Below are 18,234 nucleotides of genomic sequence, written 5' to 3' on the forward strand. Positions count from 1 at the left end.
CGTAGTTTGCAAATCCAAGCTCTGTTTCTTCCTCTTTTCCCAATTTGAGATACAGGTTTTTCATGTGTGTAATGTTGGAAATAGCACCCACCAAAACCTTAGTTTATTTATCGAGCATCTGTTGTGTACAAAGGACTGAGTAAAGTGTGATGAAGAACAGAGTGAATAAAATTTGCTTTTACCCTTCAAGGGCTTAAAGAGTAACAGAAAGTGTTTAACTTATCTAAGTTTGCTCCTCCTTCTTAGCCAGGAAATGGTTTAAGAGTATTTCATGGAGTTCTTATGAGGATGAAACAAAACATCATCTTTAAGTGTAGATGCAGTAGCAACCATGGTGGAAAATGGTTATGGGACTGAACCTTTCTGCTATGAAGAACTAGAAAGCTGGACAAAGTGTATGAATAAACTGTTTTCTCATGTTGGGCAACAGAGAGCATGGGGCTGTGATACTTGAGATCAGGAAGATACCTTATTTCACTACAGCTTTCTGCCTGAGACCACCATTCAAACTTCAGCACAAGTAAGTGAAGCCCAATTGAAAACATGTTGAGCCTAATTCTCTTTTTTTCTCAAGTGTGTTTCTTTTTCAGGTAGTGGTTTCACTGGGTGGAGTCAGGAGAGAATAGAGTTTGGATCCTGATGTTGCAGGAAGTTTACAGGTCAGGTTACTGAGGAGCAGACAGAGACACATAAGATGGCTTCAGAAAGCTGCATCAGGGTCCCTTGGAGGGTTTGGGTGACTAGAAAGCTGTGTCACAGATCTCATAGATCAAGATTCAGGAAGATTAGGCCAAAAACAGCTATTGGATAATGAGCTGAACAAAATTGAGGAGGATGCTTAGGAGAGGAAGATGGAGTTACAGCCGTCCACCATGGAGGGGCCTCATGAACATTCGATTGGGATCTCAGAAAATGAATATCTTAAGAGTAAGGTTACCCTAGCTCTAGAAAAAGGGCTACTCTAGAATCATCATAAAAAAGCTTAAAACCAAGCCTTGATAAGATAAAGCTGATCTCTCAATAAATTAAGTGCCTGCCAGAGCAAAACAAAATTAATTAGTCTTAAAATTGAGACTTATATAACAGCATTGAATCCACAATTGAGTATATATAATGTGTTTGAAGACATGTGAGGGAGTAGGAAAATGTGGCACTTAACCAGGAGAAAAGTGAGTCAATAGCAACAAAGCCAGAAATAACACAGAGCTTGAAATTAGCAGACTTGTTGCTCTTTTTCTTGGCCACACCCACCTCCCAGGCTCCAGTCCCTGACCCATAGCAACCACTAATCTATTCCCTATGATTTGTCATTGCAAGAATGTAATAAGTGAAATTATGCAATCATCAGTCTTTGGGGATTGGCCTTTCTCACTCAATTCACCTAATTCCCTGGAGAATCATTCAAGCTGTTGCATGTATTGACCGTTTGTTCCTTTTATTACTGAGTAGTATTCCATGATGTGGATGTGTCATTGTTTATTTCACTGTTCATCTGCTGAAGGACCTCTGGATTATCTCTCCATTTTGACTATTACAAATAAGTCTTCTGTGAACATTTGTGTACAGGGTTTTTTGTATGGACATAAGTTTTCATTTCTCTGGGAAAAATGCCCAACAGTACAACTGCTGGGTTCTATGGGAGTTTCATGTTTAGTTTTATAAGAAACAGTCAAATTCTTTTCCAGGGTAGCTTTATCATTGTATAATCTCACTAACAATGTATGAGTGATCCAGTTTTTCTGCATCTTTGCCAGCATTTAATGTTGTCACTATTTTTGTTATTTCAGCTATTCTAATAAATTATGTGAGATGCATTTTAAACATGAAGGCGTAGATGGGTTAAAAGAGGGGGAAAAAAATCATTGACCATAGTGAAGATGCAGTAATTGTGTCAAGGATAGGCAACTTAGAGTTCAAGGAAAAGAGTATTACCAGAGATAAAGAGGAAGATTTAATAAGGATATAAATAATGAATTCTTATTCATTAAGAAGACAAAACAGTCTTAAATGTGAGTGCATCTATAACAGAGCCTCAAAACATATAAATCAAAAAGTGATAGGACTGAAGGCAAAAATAGACATATCCATTATCAGAGTTGGACATTTTAACACTTCTGCTCTCAGTAATTGATTTGACAAATAGACTGAAAGCTATAAAGATAAAGATTTAAACACTGCTATCAGCCAACTTGACCTAATAGATAATTATAGCACACTGTTGAACAATTGTAGGACACTTTCTTTTCAAGGGTACATGGAATATTTATCAAAGGAGACTATTTGCTGGACAATCTAAGTGTTTTTATAAATTTAACATTATTGAAATCTTATAGAGTGTATTTTCTGCCCATAAAGAATTAAGTTAGACATCAGTAACAAAATACACAGTTCTTAAATATTTGGAATAAGAAACACTTCTAAATAATATATTGACCAAATAAAAAGAATTACAAAGGTAATTAAGAAATACTTCACTAAATGGTAATAAAAACAAAGTATCAAAGTTTGTGAGGTGCAGGTAAGACGTTCAGGTGGAAAGTTATGATGGCAGATCTTATATTAAAGGGAAAAGTGGTTTGTCTTTGTTTTTGTTTTTGTTTTCTAAGATTTTATTTATTAGAGAGAGAGCACAAGCAGGGGAAGCAGAAGAGGGAGAGGGGAAAAGCAGACTCCCTGCTGAGCAGTGATCCTGGGGATCATGACCCAAACTGAAGGCAGATGCTTAACTGACGGGCCATCCAGGTGCCCCAGAAAAATGCTTTTAAATCAGCCATGTGTATTTGCACCTTAGTTAGAAAAAAGCAAAGGAAACTATACCCAAAATGCACAGAAGAAAGAAAATAATAGAAATTAATGAAACAGAAGATGAGCAGATAATAGAAAAATCAGTGAAACAAAAAATTGATTATCAGAAAAGACTAAAATTGAGAATTTATTTTTCTCATCTGGGATTCTGCAAGAGAATTAGACTTAAAGAATATTATTGGACCGTTTTCTGTTTTCTTCTAAGTAAGTTGCATAGCCAATTCTATTTTAGATAAATAGAAAAAAGTATTTCTTTTTATATAACAGTTTTAGAGCATTAGGGCTTAATTCTTTTGTGGAATCCTAGTTGAGAACAGTTGCCTCCTGGCTAGTAATAAAAATTGTATTCATTTTTTTTGTTTATTTGTTTTAGAATGTTTATTTTCTTGTTTATTTTCTTATTTTAAAGAGAGAGAGCTGTGGGAGGGGCAGAGGGAGAGGGAAGGGACAAAATTTCAAGTGAATTCCCTACTGAGTGTGGAACCTGAAACCAGGCTCGATCCTTTGACCCTGAGATCATGACCTGAGCTGAAATCAAGAGTTGGATGCTTAACCGGTTGAACCACTCCTCCTGCACTGATAAAAATTTTAAAAGAAAATAGAAATTGGAAATTATCAATATCAGAAATGTAGAAGGGGCCATCACTACAGATGCTGTGGACATTAAAAATTAGTAAGGAAATACTGTATTTATGCCATGAAATGAGAAAATAATAACAGTTCAACTGTGTTGAATTTAAGTAAGTTAAATATATAATTTAAAACCTTCCTGTATTCCAGATGCAAGTTATTTAACGGGAAAACTTTAACTTGCATTTAAAAAAGAAATATTTCCAGTTCTACAAAAACTTGTTCAGAAAAAGGAATTAGAAATGCTACTCAACTTTATAAGGTACTGTACTCATAGCTTTAATGTCACAGTCCAGTATCATTCATTAATATATGTATGTGTGTGTGTGTGTGTGTGTGTGTGTGTGTGTGTGTGTATGCAGAAATTTTGACAAAACAGTAGAAATCAAATCTGGATATATATAGTTGGATAGCATATATGACAAAGTGGATTTATCTCACAAAGAATGCAAGGTTGTTTCAACATTTTTAAATCAGTGATTTAAATCAATTTAATAAAATTAATGAAATCAAAGCAATATATTAACAGATTAAAGAAGAAATATTATGTGATTATCTAAAATGCAGGAAAAAACAAAATTCAACACCCATTTGTGATAAAAACTTTCAGCAAAGTAGGAATAGTAGAGGGTCTCTCAGTCTAACATATTTAATGGTGAAGGACTGATTGTTTTCCCTTTGATTTTGGATCAAGACAAAAAAGGTTACTCCTATTACTTCTGTTAAACCTTGTGCTCAAAGTAATGGCTAGTGTAATAAAGCAAAAGTTAAAAAACATATAAAAGGAACAATGACAATATAAATGTATACATAGAAAATTTGGGGGGATTTATCAAAAAAGATCCTAGAACCGACATTAGACTTTAACGTAGCCACAGAATAGAGGATTGATACAGAGAAATTAATTGCATTATATGTAATAGCAATACATGATATGAAGATTAAATTTAAAAACTCACTGCTGGCAACAGCATCAAAATATTAAGTTACTAGATGTAAGTATGTGCAAGAACTTCTCCCTGAAAACTAAAAAAGTTACTGAGCAAAACTGAAGATCTACATAAGGGAATAAATAAACTATATGCATGGATTGGAAGATTAAGTATGTTAATGTAAATTTAATATAAGATGTAAAATTCCCTATGTAAATTTAATATAAGATGTAAAATTCCCTAAATTCTTCCTAGAGATTTTCAGTGTAATCTCATAATCCCAACGCTTTTTTTCTTCTAAAAATTGGCAAGCTGATTCTAAGATTATTTGGAAATACAAAGGACCTAGAAAAGGAAAGAAAGAAAGGAAGGGAGGGAGGGTGGAGGGGAAGGAAGGATCTTAAAGAGGAGAAACAAGTTAAAAGGTATAAACTACCTGATTTCAGAACCCATCATGAAGTTAAACTAATGAAGAAAGTGTGATGGTAGCTAACAATAGATCTTTAATGTTTATATATATTTTTATTTCTTTTTTTTTTAAAGATTTTTTTTATTTATTTGACAGAGACACACAGCAAGAGAAGGAACACAAGCAGGGGGAGTGGGAGAGGGTCAAACAGGCTTCCCACAGAGCAGGGAGCCCTGTGTGGGACTTGACCCCATTGTCTGGGGATCATGACCTGAGCCAAAGGCAGAGGCCCAAGGGCTGAGCTACCCAGGCGCCCCCTGGATCTTTAAGGTTTATGAAACAGAATAGAGAGTTTAGAAATAGACAAAAGTTATAAAATCAGTGTGATTTTTAACATGAGGAAAATACATAAATGGCCAATAAACATGTGAAAAATTACACATTATTAGTCATCAGGGGAATGCAAATTTGTATGAAAATATCATTATACTTCTGAAATGGCTTAAATTTAAAAAGCCTGACAACACTAAATGTTGGCTACGATGTTACGCAATTAGAATTCTCTTCTGTTGCTGGCAGGAGTATGAAATGGTACAACTGATTTGGAAACTGGCCATTTCTTTTAAATTGAAACATGCTTTGACCTTATAACCAAATAATTCCACTTCTAAGTATTTAATCAAGACAAATGAAAACACATGTCCACAAAAGACTTTTATACACATATTCATTGCTGCTCTATTAATGCCCGAACTGAAGGAATCCAAATGGGCACCAATAAGACAATGCAAAAACTGTATCGTAGCCATCAAAGGAAACTGTCCTTAACAGTTTAAAGGAAGTATTTGAAGCTTAGTGGGATGGATGCCTGCTTAGTTAGCTTTCTCTTGCTTGGGTTGAGGGGTTGGGGTTTAGACGTACTTTTGTGAGTGTTCAGGAATGATGGTAAGAAAGGAGGGCATCCTACAGTGCTGTCTGTCACGTCCTTCGGGAGTCAGTCATCACATTCCTTGAGTTATTTTCTGTAATAGAGTTGTTTTCTTCTTTACTGGTGGGTGAATTTCTTGAGGATAATAATGGCCTTATTCATCATCTTATCTTTCCTCCCTGAAGTTTATCATAAAGTGAGGTAGCATTCGATGAAAAGATGCTGAAAAAGGGAGCAAATTTGCCTCTGGAGGTTTTATTATCACTACTTCTGCTGAGATACAAAGTTTTGTTATTAAAAACAACAACAACAAATGTAAACAACAGTTACAAAGTGAATTTTTAAAGAACTTTACTCTCAAGAGAAGGGGACATAAAACAAGCCCAGTATAAAAATGGACTAAAAGTGACATTTAAAAACCAGATTGAAAAGATAAGAGAGAAAAAGGAGAGGGAAATCAGATACCCAAGCTTTCTGAACTTAGAAAGGAAAAAAGCAGAAGAGATAGATCAAAAAATCAAAACTCCATTAAGGGAAACAAATGGGAAGTAAAGGGAATAGAGTGTCCCTGCAAGATACAGAAGCGTTTTGATTGAGCTGTTGAAACAGAGGAAGGTTGCAAGAAAACAGGGAGAGGTCGTAAAAAACCAGAGGGAGGTTACCTGAAAACGGCCCACTGGTACTGGGCAGCGAAGCTGGGATTGACATTTGCTTTGATCTCACTGTCCACTTAATGATCTGCTGTCTAGATTATGCACCTCTTGATATTTACCCATAAACTGTGATAAGCAGCTTAGAATAATGCCTGCCCGTGAAGGATCCATGCTACAACTCAGCCACCTTGCATTTTTCTAGCCTCAGTCATGTCCCGTCAAACTCTTTAACACTGACCTTGAGACCACATGGCTTCACTGTTGAGTGGGTTCCCTTCAAAACGTGCTGTAGGGGCACCTGGGTGGCTCAGTGGGTTAAAGCCTCTGCCTTCGGCTCAGGTCATGATCCCAGAGTCCTGGGATCGAGCCCCGCATTGGGCTCTCTGCTCAGCGGGGAGCCTGCTTTCTCCTCTCTCTCTGCCTGCCTCTCTGCTTACTTGTGATCTCTGTCTGTCAAATAAATCAATAAAATCTTAAAAAAAAAAACAAAAAAAAAAACCATGGTGTAAATTCTGGTGTCTTCCACATCTGAGAGGATCAGTGTGAGGTGTATTCTTTCGCGTATACAAGAATGAATAGGAAGGAGGAAAGTAATATAATGACTACTTTGATAGCAGAATGTGTGGCCCTCTTCCTTGGATATTATCTGGCATTTGAAGGCCTCAAAATATTTACTGTGGTCTGAGGGGCAAGCTGCCTCTCTTCCACTGTCCCCTTCTACAAAATCAAAATCGGTTTAGATTTTATTTTTAAATATAACAGTCAAAGAGAGTTGATAGTTTTGAATGAAGGATGGTACATGAACAAAATGCTTTCAGAATGAGGGTGTCCTGAATCATATATGAAACATGCAAATATTTCAACAGAAGCAAAAATCACCTGAACCTGGACAAATCATTGAGGGTTTGGTTGATCTATAAACAAAACTTTGGGTGAAGAAAATCTGGAAGAAAAGAGGCAATTATTTTATGCTTTGGGAATTTGGTTATTCGTTTTACATTTGCTGCTATTAAAACAAAACAAAACAAAAAGCCTATCACAGATGTAGTGGCTTCAAAACCCACCAGCGTATTATCTTGTAGTTCTGTAGGTCAGAAGTCTAGCATGAGTCTCACAGGGCTAAAATCAAGGCGTCTGCAGGGCACCGCTCCTTTCTGAAGGCTGGAGGGAAGAACTCATTCCCTTGCCTTTTCAGCATCTACAGACTGCTCACACTCCTTAGGTCTTGGCCCCTTCTGCCTCCTTCTTCCAAGTGGGCAATGGTAGGTGGAGCCCTTCTCGCCTCCCATCTCTTTAACTTACCCTTCTGTCTCCTTTGACTGCTTTTAAGAATCCTTGTGATTACATTGGGCCCACCTGGATCATCTATTTTCAAGTCAGTTTGATGAGCAATCTTCATTCCAGCTGTGACCTTAATTTCCCTTGTGATGTAACATAACATACTGGGAATTAGGGTGGGGACATCTCTGGAGGATTATTATTCTGCTTGCCACGGCTGGCTTGTGATTTCTGCCTCTGACACAGCATGCTATGTGATGGCAGTCCCTCCTGAACTTGGACAGTCCCCGCTACATTTGCTTTAAAAATATACACGTTCCAGCCCATGTACAGAATCGACCCTGGCACCTTATAGGAAAACATTTGAGGCTATTAAAACAGGCAAAGTGTTTGTGAGCCTCCTTTTTAAACTTTTTGGGTCTTTTACACACCAAAACTAAGTTATGAAAACTTGATAACCCTGCTAAGAGACTTCCAAAAAATTATTTAGTAATTATGCTTATAGTTAGTGCAAGTAAGGGTCCAGTTGCTATGTCCTGTCATCAAAGAATCTTTAGACCTTATAAAACAGTGAACCAGTCCTCCATCTACCCATCCTTCCATGCTGCTAAATTCTACTGCATGTTCAGTATGGGCAAGCCCTGTGCTGGGCCACAGGTGATTACGGTGGTCCCTGTACCCAGAAGCTATTACAGATGCAGATTCCATTTCTACCTGAGCTCTAGCATATCGCCAAGTGTCCCTTACCCCACTTCTAAAAAATCATTTGCTGCTGAAATGAATAAGCTCTGCATTGCCTTTGCACTACCCAATCAAGGTAGCCGGAAATCTGTTCACATATGAATTTTAGGAAGGAGATATTCTGTTTCAGCTTATATGGATTTAATTTGCCACAACAGTGATTGGATATACTCTCTGAGCCCTTATGGCCACTTGAAGATACTGACTATTGCCAACAGTTCTCTGCAAGACGCCTTTGATCCATCAACTCCTAAGAAGAAAAAACAAAACCTATTGTTGTTAACATGATGAACCAGCCTTGTAATAAAAGAAATTCAAGCAACGTTTTACCAAATGGTGCCCTCCATAAAAAGAGTATTTTTTTTTTCTTTCTGTCCCAGGCAGCCAGAAAGCATTTGTTTGAATGACCATTTCCTTCTCTTGCTTTTGTAGGGCAGCCAAAGCCATTTTAGGATGGTGAGAGACATGCCGCCAGCACATTGGAAATGCGTCTCTGGTGGACAGGAAACAGTATGAGTCACACTCGAAGTTCTCTGTTGTTCGGAAGGGGTGAAACCACTTTGACTTCAGGAGGACTGAAGGTGTTAGGAGCTGCTTGGCATTTTGACTGTGTTTTCTGAGACGAATATGTATGTATGACTGCCTGGGGAGAAACCACACACAACAGAGCCTGAAGCGACTAACGACTAACACCAGGTGATACATTGCCCTTACCATTAGTCATATGGTATGCAGTGTAAACAGAGTGAAGCAATTTGCTACTTTCCTGGGTTCCATTATGTATATGTGTTTATTTAATCAGGACTAAATGATATTACGTGAAGTTCCCCTTGCCCTCCTGAGGAATCCAGATTCAACACTTTCAGCGCTGTTCAGTGCTGGAGAGCGAAGAAAGTGTAACCATAGTGATGGAATGGAAATGATTTTCTTTGTTCAGAGGCTTCAATATCCAACAGACATTACAGTTTTCAAGGTCAAAAATATATTAGGATGAGATAAAAATTAAAGAAAAATGTGCTGGCTTAGCTACAAAAGCTAATTTAGTTTATGCATTATAAATTATGTTAAAATGACTAAAATGAGATTTCTCAGCAAGAACTAAATGTGTGGTTTCACAAAACTAATTTCCAAAGATGAACATGATTACAGAATTTAGCTTTAAAAGCTTTTCAGGCCATCAGAAAAAACAGCAAAGCTATCAATTATCAGACTTTAGTGGTGCCTCTGTCAGAAATATAATGGTATTTTTAGCATTCTGCTCAGCGTTTACTAAATTAAGAATGTCTACAAACAAATCAATTAATTGGGACATTATTTAATTAAGTAAAACATGTGATCTGCCAAAGAACCTTAACCAGACGATTATAACAAACATCCCAGTAGCCTTCTCCTATTGAGGGAGATAGCAGGCCAGCAGTAAAAAGATGGAAACTACAGGAAATGAAATGTTGATCAAACAAGCAAACATAGCCTCATGCTTTTCTGATTCATACTGCATACTTATGTAATTTTAAAAAGTGCTTGTTTTGAAAATCTGTGATTTCCTGGGAGAAGGTCACTGCTATCTGTCAGTCATTCCAGTGCTATTAGGTAGATGTGTGCAATATGTGAGGTGGATGTATTTTTTTTTTGGTAGCAGTACATATATAAACATAAAATAATCTATATTCTCATACATGGCACACTTAAGTCCCTGGGTGCCAGGAAGTTACTGGGTTCCTGTTTTTTGCTTTCCGTAAATAGTTCAGATCCAGAGAAAGGTTATTTTGGACCCCACTATCAGCCAGACGCTTTCCCACCAACCATCCCATTCAGACTTTCAGCAGTTCTGTGAGTTAGGTATCAAGACCTCAGTTTTAAAGGTGTTATTTATTTATTTGACAGACAGAGATCACAAGTAGGCAGAAAGGCAGGCAGAGAGAGAGGAGGAAACAGTCTCCCTGCCGAGCCGAGAGCCCAATGTGGGGCTCCATCCCAAGACCTGAGCCGAAGGCAGAGGCTTTAACCCACTGAGCTACCCAGGCGCCCCTCAAGACCTCAGTTTTAAAAGGGAGTCTGAAGTTCCAGGAGGTGAAGTACTTTCCCAGTACTCAAACACCTGGTAATTTCAGAGCTAGGATTTAGATCCGTGATACTGATACTGAGTCCTGAACACTTCCCATTATTCCAGTATGGACTAATGCAGATTGAAATGCGGTTGCACAAGAAGATGCCACTATGTTGGCCAACAGAGTCCTTAAAATAATACTGTCTCCAAAGAGAGTAAGCAGTGATTTGGTTGGGGAAGGAGTAGGTGAGCCGTGGATTACTGTTTGGGCAAATCAGAGTATCTAATTGCCTAATTCCATGAGGTAACATGGGAAAGGTAAGACTGCCCGTTCACCTACAAACAACCCAGAGTAATGTTCTATTGTTATTTGTAGTAATTGCAAGTATGGACCAAGAGGAAGTTAAATGAAGTAAGTTGGAGAGCAGCGTCGTGATACCAGGAGCAGATGTGCAAATAGCGATGTTATGACCTGTTAGAAATTTTAAGGTCGAATTCCTCCCTTTTTGTTGGTGAATATTATCTTCTGGCACATATCAGAATAATCAGCTTGCATATTGGGCAATATTCTCATGAACTCTATCAAACACTTTAAAATAATTTTCAGAACTCATTTGATCCTGAGCGAGTATTATTGGTCCTACCCAGGTGATTGTCCCCATTCAGGCCACTTGGTCTTCTGGTGCCCTTTGTTCTTTCTTTGTTCCCTTTTCTCCTCTCAGATCCGGGTGTGTCCTTGTTATGATTATGCATCTGAGTTTTCTTCTCCTGCTGGGTTTATCTTTCTGAAAATTTCTCACACAAGACATGAATGTAAGTCTGCAAATCAGGGACACCTGATAATCTGCGAGTGATCAGGAAACCAGGAGAACATGAAAGTGCTTTCAAATTCTTGTCTCCCCTAAATATTAATTTTTAAGTCAAAGCTTTGTTACCTGTTAGCCTCTGCATTTTTATTACTAAGTAATAAATTAAACCTTTAATGAAATGCCATGTGAGAAATTGACAACTTTCCACTCAGTGCCAAGAATAAAAGAACTTACTATGTCTGTCATCAAACTGGAGAGAAAGCATCTTATTGCTCAGCCCATCCCTGATGACTGAGGCGGGTGTTGGCTGTCCTGGCTGGAGCTCTAGGAAGGAGCCCAGACGGACTTCACTCTCTGCTCAGGAGAGACAGTGTGTGACCAAAATGCTTTGCTTTAATTAGGGTAATTTTGTATGCGATGGGGAGAAACAACCCCTTAAATATCAGTGTGGGATTCAATAGCAAAATATGTCTAGACATTTGAAGCCTTCCATACTGAAAGAAGTTATTGAAAAATGATTCATTTTTACATCCTCCACCTGCTGCCTGATTCTTCATAATATTGATTTGTGAGAGAAAGAACTTTCCCAAATGATAGTACTGAGATGGGTTGCTAATAAGATACATAATTTTAAGCACTCAGCCGTATTGAGCATCAACTATGTGTTAGATGCTGTTCAGAAAAATCAGAGTAACTGTCTTTATTGTCTCAATTCCATTTTCATAACATTTTCTTTTGTCCTTCATACCATTCAGAGTTTAGGATCACTTAAACATGGATGATGTTTGATTTTTTTTTTTTTCCCCAGAGCAGGAAATTGTAACCTTGAAAATGTGCTTTTCATGTAAGGATAGATATTTATTATTATAAAATTAAAGTTGTTTTTCTCTTATCTCACTAATCTGGATACTTTAGAGACAGTGTTTTAGATATTCTTCTGCATCCATTGGTTGTTTTTGTTTTTTACCTGTAATTACAAGAATAAGGTCTAATAGTGTTTAAAAAAATACTTTGTTTTTCTCACCCATCAAGGAGTCAGAATGTAGTTGGCTACTCTTGTTCGTGCAGCTTGATGTCAGGGGCAGCATCTCTGTGATTTTCTTTACCTTTTCCTGATCATCACAGGATGGTTGCTGCTGCTCCAGACATCAAGCCTATATTCATGTAGAAAGTAGAAGGGCAGGTGTAGTGCTAGAGATGTATGCTTCTTTTATCCTACAGCAAAACTTTCCAGATACTCTATCTAGCTAACTTCAGCTTACCCAAATTATTTGGCTAAAACTCAGGCATCTGGCCATTCCTGGCTTCTAAGAATCTGAGACAGTGAGTAGGTTGGTCTTTTGGGAATGGGTCTCAGTTTACCTATCCAATAGTGCCTTACATCTCTTGCAAACTACTTTCTATTTTAACAAGTAGGATTGGTGCTGTGACTGAGGGAAATAAGCTGTAACTTGAGGCTTTATTGTATCAGAAAAGAAAATGGACTTAAAATCGTATCATCTGGGTTTAAATATCAACTCTGTAGTTCCCAGGTTATGATCCTAAGCAAGCTACTTATTTCTACAAGCATCAGTTTCCTCGTCTATAACAGGAGATAAGAATTCCTCTCTGGAGATATGCTGAGGATGAAATGAATAAGATGTCTTAGAGTATCAAGTACAGATTTGAACAGACAGAAATTCACAAATTCACGTTTTCATTATTTCTTTCATTAATATAATCAGTTGGCCAAAATAAGTTGTATTTCAGAAAAGCAATCAAGAAGAGGTCACCACTGGTCAGGTTTGTGTCTGTGAGGCCAAAGATGCAGTAGTTGCTCATTTCAGGGTCTTGTTCCTGAGGTGGGGTGTGTGTGTGTGGGGGGGGGGTTGGGGTTTACTCCAGCCTCTAGAGGGTGATGAGAAGAAAATGAACTTTTATTGACCATCGCCTACATGTCTCTCTTAACTTCACATTGTCTTTTACCGGATGAAGCAGATACTCCTTTTCTCCCATGTTAAACCAAGCTATTAAGCTACAAGCAGAATGGCTTTGACCTCTCATCTTTCTAATTTGCATGTTTTATACCATTTTTCCATGTTATTCAGCCTCTTATATCCCTGGGAACCCAGCATCAGTTCCTGGAGGCTGGGCGGAAACACAAAGACAGTTTTGTTAAATACTGCTCAGGGTCGCACACCAAATCTTTCCTTACTTTCAACCTCCAACTGATATTCCACAAATAGTTGGGTACCTAATTATCTCTCTCCTGAGAGTGTATTTTCTTCCTATCTTGACTTCTTCCATCCAGTTCCTATCAGAGGGAAAGATAGCCATTTCTCAAGACTAATTTGGAATCTGAACTTTAGGAACTATTGTCCACTTCTTCAAGTGCTGCCACCTCTCTGAAGTTCACTGTGCCATCTTTGCTGGTGTCTCCAGATGTAGCCAACATGGCATATCTACATTTGCTGTGGGTTTATTCCTCAGACCTGTGATCTGGAAACCTTGCCATATATAGGTTATAGAACACTGTCATGGACAGTCATTTCTAAATATGAACATGTGAACATAAATATGGCTTCTGGACAAGGAAATACAATCTCTTCTGTCCTGTGCTCTTCCTTCTATCCATCTCTTTCTTCCTCCATCCTTGTCTCTGCTTTTCTCCTCCCTCTCTACCTCTCCCTCTCCTGCGTATCTGAATAATCTGCAGGAGAGGGGCACTCTGAGAGATGAATGGTAATCTGTATGTACCACACTGATGTATTACAGACTGCAAAATGATCCCTCCTGAAGAATGGTACATGCAGTCAAACCCGTCATTAAGTTGTTGCCAGACACACTCTGATCAGCTTCTGTAAAAGATCAAAATAGGCATAATGATTAAAGCTAAATACAATTCCTGGTTTTCCTCTAGAGGGAGCTGGTGGTCAGGCTAGAGAAAAGCAACTGTGCGATTGGTCAAAAACTAGTGAGAAAGCTCTAAATGTCGGCAGCATCACAAGGCTCAGTGGAGCTGAGCAATTCATCCTAAACCTGTGGAATTAAAAAAATACCAGAAACTCCCAGGAAAATACCAGAGAAACAACTGCTATGCACCTTATCTAGATGCTATTTGTTCATGCTACAGTGCTAACATCTTGATTTTGGTCCTGGAAGTATTTAAAAATTTTATGAATTTTCAACCACCCATTTATTTATCTATCCACTTCCCATTAAAATTTGCTGAGCTTATATTATGTACCAAATGTTGTTTCAGGTATTGGGAATGCAGAATTAAATGGGTATTGTCCCTAACCTCAAGGAACTCACAATCTAATGGAGAAAATACCTGTAGAAGCCAGATAGTCACACTTAGTGCAGAAGTACTAATTTGAAGATATATATGTGACATGATAGTAAGGAAGAAAGCATACATGATAGTAGGGAAGATTAGCATGAGGAATTAATCAGCCTGCCTAGATCCATCTCAGAAAACCAGCGGACAGGTTGACAAGGCAAGAAAGAGGGCCACTGTGAAACTCTTGGGTCAGGAGCTTCACAGCACCAACCATATAACTTCTTTGCCTGATAGGCAAGGCTCACTATTCCATAGTTGGCTCTCAATTCCAACTGATAGTTCCCAGAACATGTCTTATTGTTTTATATGTTCGTGTCGTTGCATACACTGTTTCTCCCACTTGATACCTTCCTTCTTTCATTTGTCCTCCTATCCACCTGATATCTAGAGTGTACCACCCTAGGATGTGGGATTGACTTCATTCTTCATTGGGTGTCAGCTCAGTTGTTACCTATTCAGGGATATCTTCCTTTCGCACTTGGTCTAAAGTGGCAACTCCATCCACATTCACCATCACATCATTCTTTTTTTAATTTTCATCATGGCACTTTTCTTATATTTTCTGAATCTGAATTTCTAGTTCATTTATTTCTTTCCTATATATGTAGACCTTGATTAACAAGTAAATGCCATGACACAGGGCCTTGGACAGTCTCAGTCACTGCTGTATTTTATGGTCTAGAATCAAGTCTGGTGTGTAACAGGTGCTTACTAAATATTTGTTGAATTGATGAAATAATTAATGAGAAGACCAGTTTTTCCCACTAGGGTGCATGCCTCCTGGGAGAAGGGCTCATCATTTTTTTCCTGCATATTCTACATACTTGGCATACTCTCTCACACATAGTAGATGCTCAATAAATATTTGTTGCCGGGATGAATGGGTGCCAAGGAAATTCTTTCCATCACCAGTCAATTCAGTCATTTCCTCCCAATACAATTAAAGATTATTTGACACTAGTTGGCACACAATTTACGATTCCTGCTAGAAAATCAAATCAATACATAGAGAATCATTTTGGGCAAATCTATTTTGAGGAGACTTTTTATTGTTAGTAACTTTATCAAACAATTTCACCTTTGTATCAGAGAGAGGTCATTTAGTATCAGATTTCCTGGTGGAGGAAGCTTCACTGTTCCGACCTCCTTTCTCCAAAGGCTCAAGGGGAGAATGGGAAAATGGGAGTCATTTTCTCTCTTAAAACAACGCCAAGGTGTGAAACCTTCACTTGAATGGAAAGTAGTAAACAAATTTTGTCCTCTGGCTACTATCTCCTCAGAAAGAACTTTTCTGACCACCCTGTTTAAAGTGGGTACCCCCTGCCACTGGCTCAGCTCCTTGTTTTTCCCCCATAATAGTATTGCTGATGTTTCATTATGACTTACCTTCTTCTCCACATACCCCCAAAGCCTGCTGTTTTGTAATCTTTGTGATGGCGGGTATATATCTTCTTTCCACTCCTGCAATGCCAGCCCCTAGCACAATATTGGATACACAGAAGTCAATAAACATTGGTTGAAGAAGTAAGTAATGCTCTGGTATAAGGCATACCCATTAGTAACATTTAGCCTCAGGCCACAGTACACATATAAATGTGGTAGTTTGTGATTTATGCATAATCTGTGTACAGATATAACTCCACATCTTTTTCACTGATTTAGCAGTTTGGTGTATTGAGTCATCATAATAGCAAATCATTTGGATATAAGGTACAGTTTATGAAGGAATGTAGGGATAGCATGGTTCTTTAAGACTGAATATCTCTTTGGGAAGGTGTATGTAACAGGCTCTGAAAATTATGTATGTTGATAACTTGTGGCTTACTGTTGGGATTTCTTGGTTACCCACACTCTTCATGCATTCTTCTCTCTCTTTTTCAGCATATGGTTCATGGCTCAGTAGGGTAGGCATCCTCTGAAAACTTGTTAGAAATGAAAATTCAATCCTGCTGAATTAGAATCCATATTTTAATGTGATCTTAGGTATGTGTGGAGTACGTTCAAGTCTGAGAAGCATTCCTTGATGATTAGATTAGCTTCCTACTTTCTCCCTGTTATTGCCACTAAATTAGCTTTCCCCTCTCCAACCACTCTCTCCTGCCTCAGTGCTCATGAATAACTGAGTTTCTTAGTGTCTTAAAGGTCTTAGTTCTCTGGATAATGGTAAGTCCTCTGTGATGCCTGTGAGGCTTCCAGGTACACAAGAACTCACCTGAATGTGCACCAGACCTTTTATGAGCCCTTGCATTAGAGCTTTGGTCCTGTAAAGTATAATTAAAGAGAAAAATGGTAATACCAATAATAACACATGTGTTAATATTTCCATGATTTTTTTTCCTCTTTTCAGAGCACTTAATTTGTGATAGTCGTTGTGTTCCCTAAAAACTCAGGGAAGGGGGTAGAATTGGTGTTATTATACCTTTTTTGCAGGTGAAGAACTGAGGCTCATTGTGATGAGTCTAGCTCCCAGACAGCATACCTGGCACATCTTTTGACTCCCATTCTCCTCATGCTGCACCAACCAAATCAAGTAAAAAATGAACAGGGGGCATGTGATGATGCCCTCAAGACAAAACATGGCAGCTGTTTAAAGATTTATCAAGTCATTGGGAGGGGCCGATTCTAAGCTTTAAGGCCCCAAGAATATATCTTCATGCCTTGAGGGCTTTTCATGCTAAAATATTTTACAAAACAGGAAAAAATCAACTGAGAAAAATAAAATATCTCAAATGAGAGATACCGTCAGAAAGCCCCTGAAAGCAGTGTCACCAACATTGTGACAGGTTTGCTTGGGTTAAAGTCATCAGTCACTGTGTTCTGCTGTTGTCTTTGAAAATGTTCAAGGAGGGCCAACTTTGTGTTTGCATCTCTTCAGTTTATGGACTCGAATGAGTTTTAGTTCAAATGGGATTGTTTTGGAATGAGGTGTTTTATGCCAGCTTTGGAATAAATCCTCAGGTATAGTTCTAAGGCGGCTGTAGTCTTTAGTGATGAGGCCGACTATTGAGTGGAAACCAAGACATTTTAAATTCCTACTCAGAATAAGCACAAGATGAATTGTTCTTATTTTTAAAAATCTTCCCTTTCTCAAGGAGAGATCGATTGGGCACCTTAGGAAAGGACTAAATGTTTCTTATGTTTTCTTCAGAACTTTGGCTACTTTTTTGTGTTGGAATGTAATGAAGCTCTTCCCATGTATGGGAAGGGGCACATGACTGACCGCTCAGGGTGACGCAGAGATTCTCTTGGCTGTGAAAAATCAGGAGCCGAATGACAGACTGGGCCCTGGCTTAGCTGGCAGATATTCCTTACTGAGCTGTCTCTGCTCTGGATACCCTGATGCGACTACCTACAGTCTTCCTATTCCCAGGCCAGATCTTACTGCCTGCGTCGCCAAAAAACCTGCATGCTCTTCATTTCCAGGTGCTTTGGCCTCTTTTTGGGTCCCTTCCTTTGGCTTTCTCGGCAGTGTCCCTAATTTGCTCTTTAGACTTCCAGAACTATGAAGCATTTCTTTCCTTTCAGTTTTTTTTAAACACTCATTTCATTTCCTAATCCATCTCCCCTTCCTTTTGCTTTACCTCTTCTAACTCCTCCTCCTCCTTTCTTCTTTGTGACAGTCCTTCTTTTGGTTTCTCTGATCCATTTTTTCATTTGAGATGAAGACCAGCCTTTTCCAG

The 18,234-nt window shown here is 38.4% G+C and overlaps 1 long non-coding RNA gene across 1 annotated transcript in view; it reads left to right on the top strand.

The window, feature by feature from the left end:
- The window catches only part of LOC116571082, a 62,916-nt gene that overhangs the window by 13,472 nt on the left and 31,210 nt on the right, over positions 1 to 18,234 (top strand). Inside the window, exon 3 of the long non-coding RNA XR_004277701.1 lies at positions 8,809 to 9,072. This is a non-coding gene — a long non-coding RNA (uncharacterized LOC116571082). The remainder of the gene's footprint in view (positions 1 to 8,808; positions 9,073 to 18,234) is intronic.

The sequence above is a fragment of the Mustela erminea genome, chromosome 12, assembly GCF_009829155.1.
Source record: "Mustela erminea isolate mMusErm1 chromosome 12, mMusErm1.Pri, whole genome shotgun sequence".
In the NCBI taxonomy this organism is placed as follows: Eukaryota; Metazoa; Chordata; class Mammalia; order Carnivora; family Mustelidae; genus Mustela; species Mustela erminea.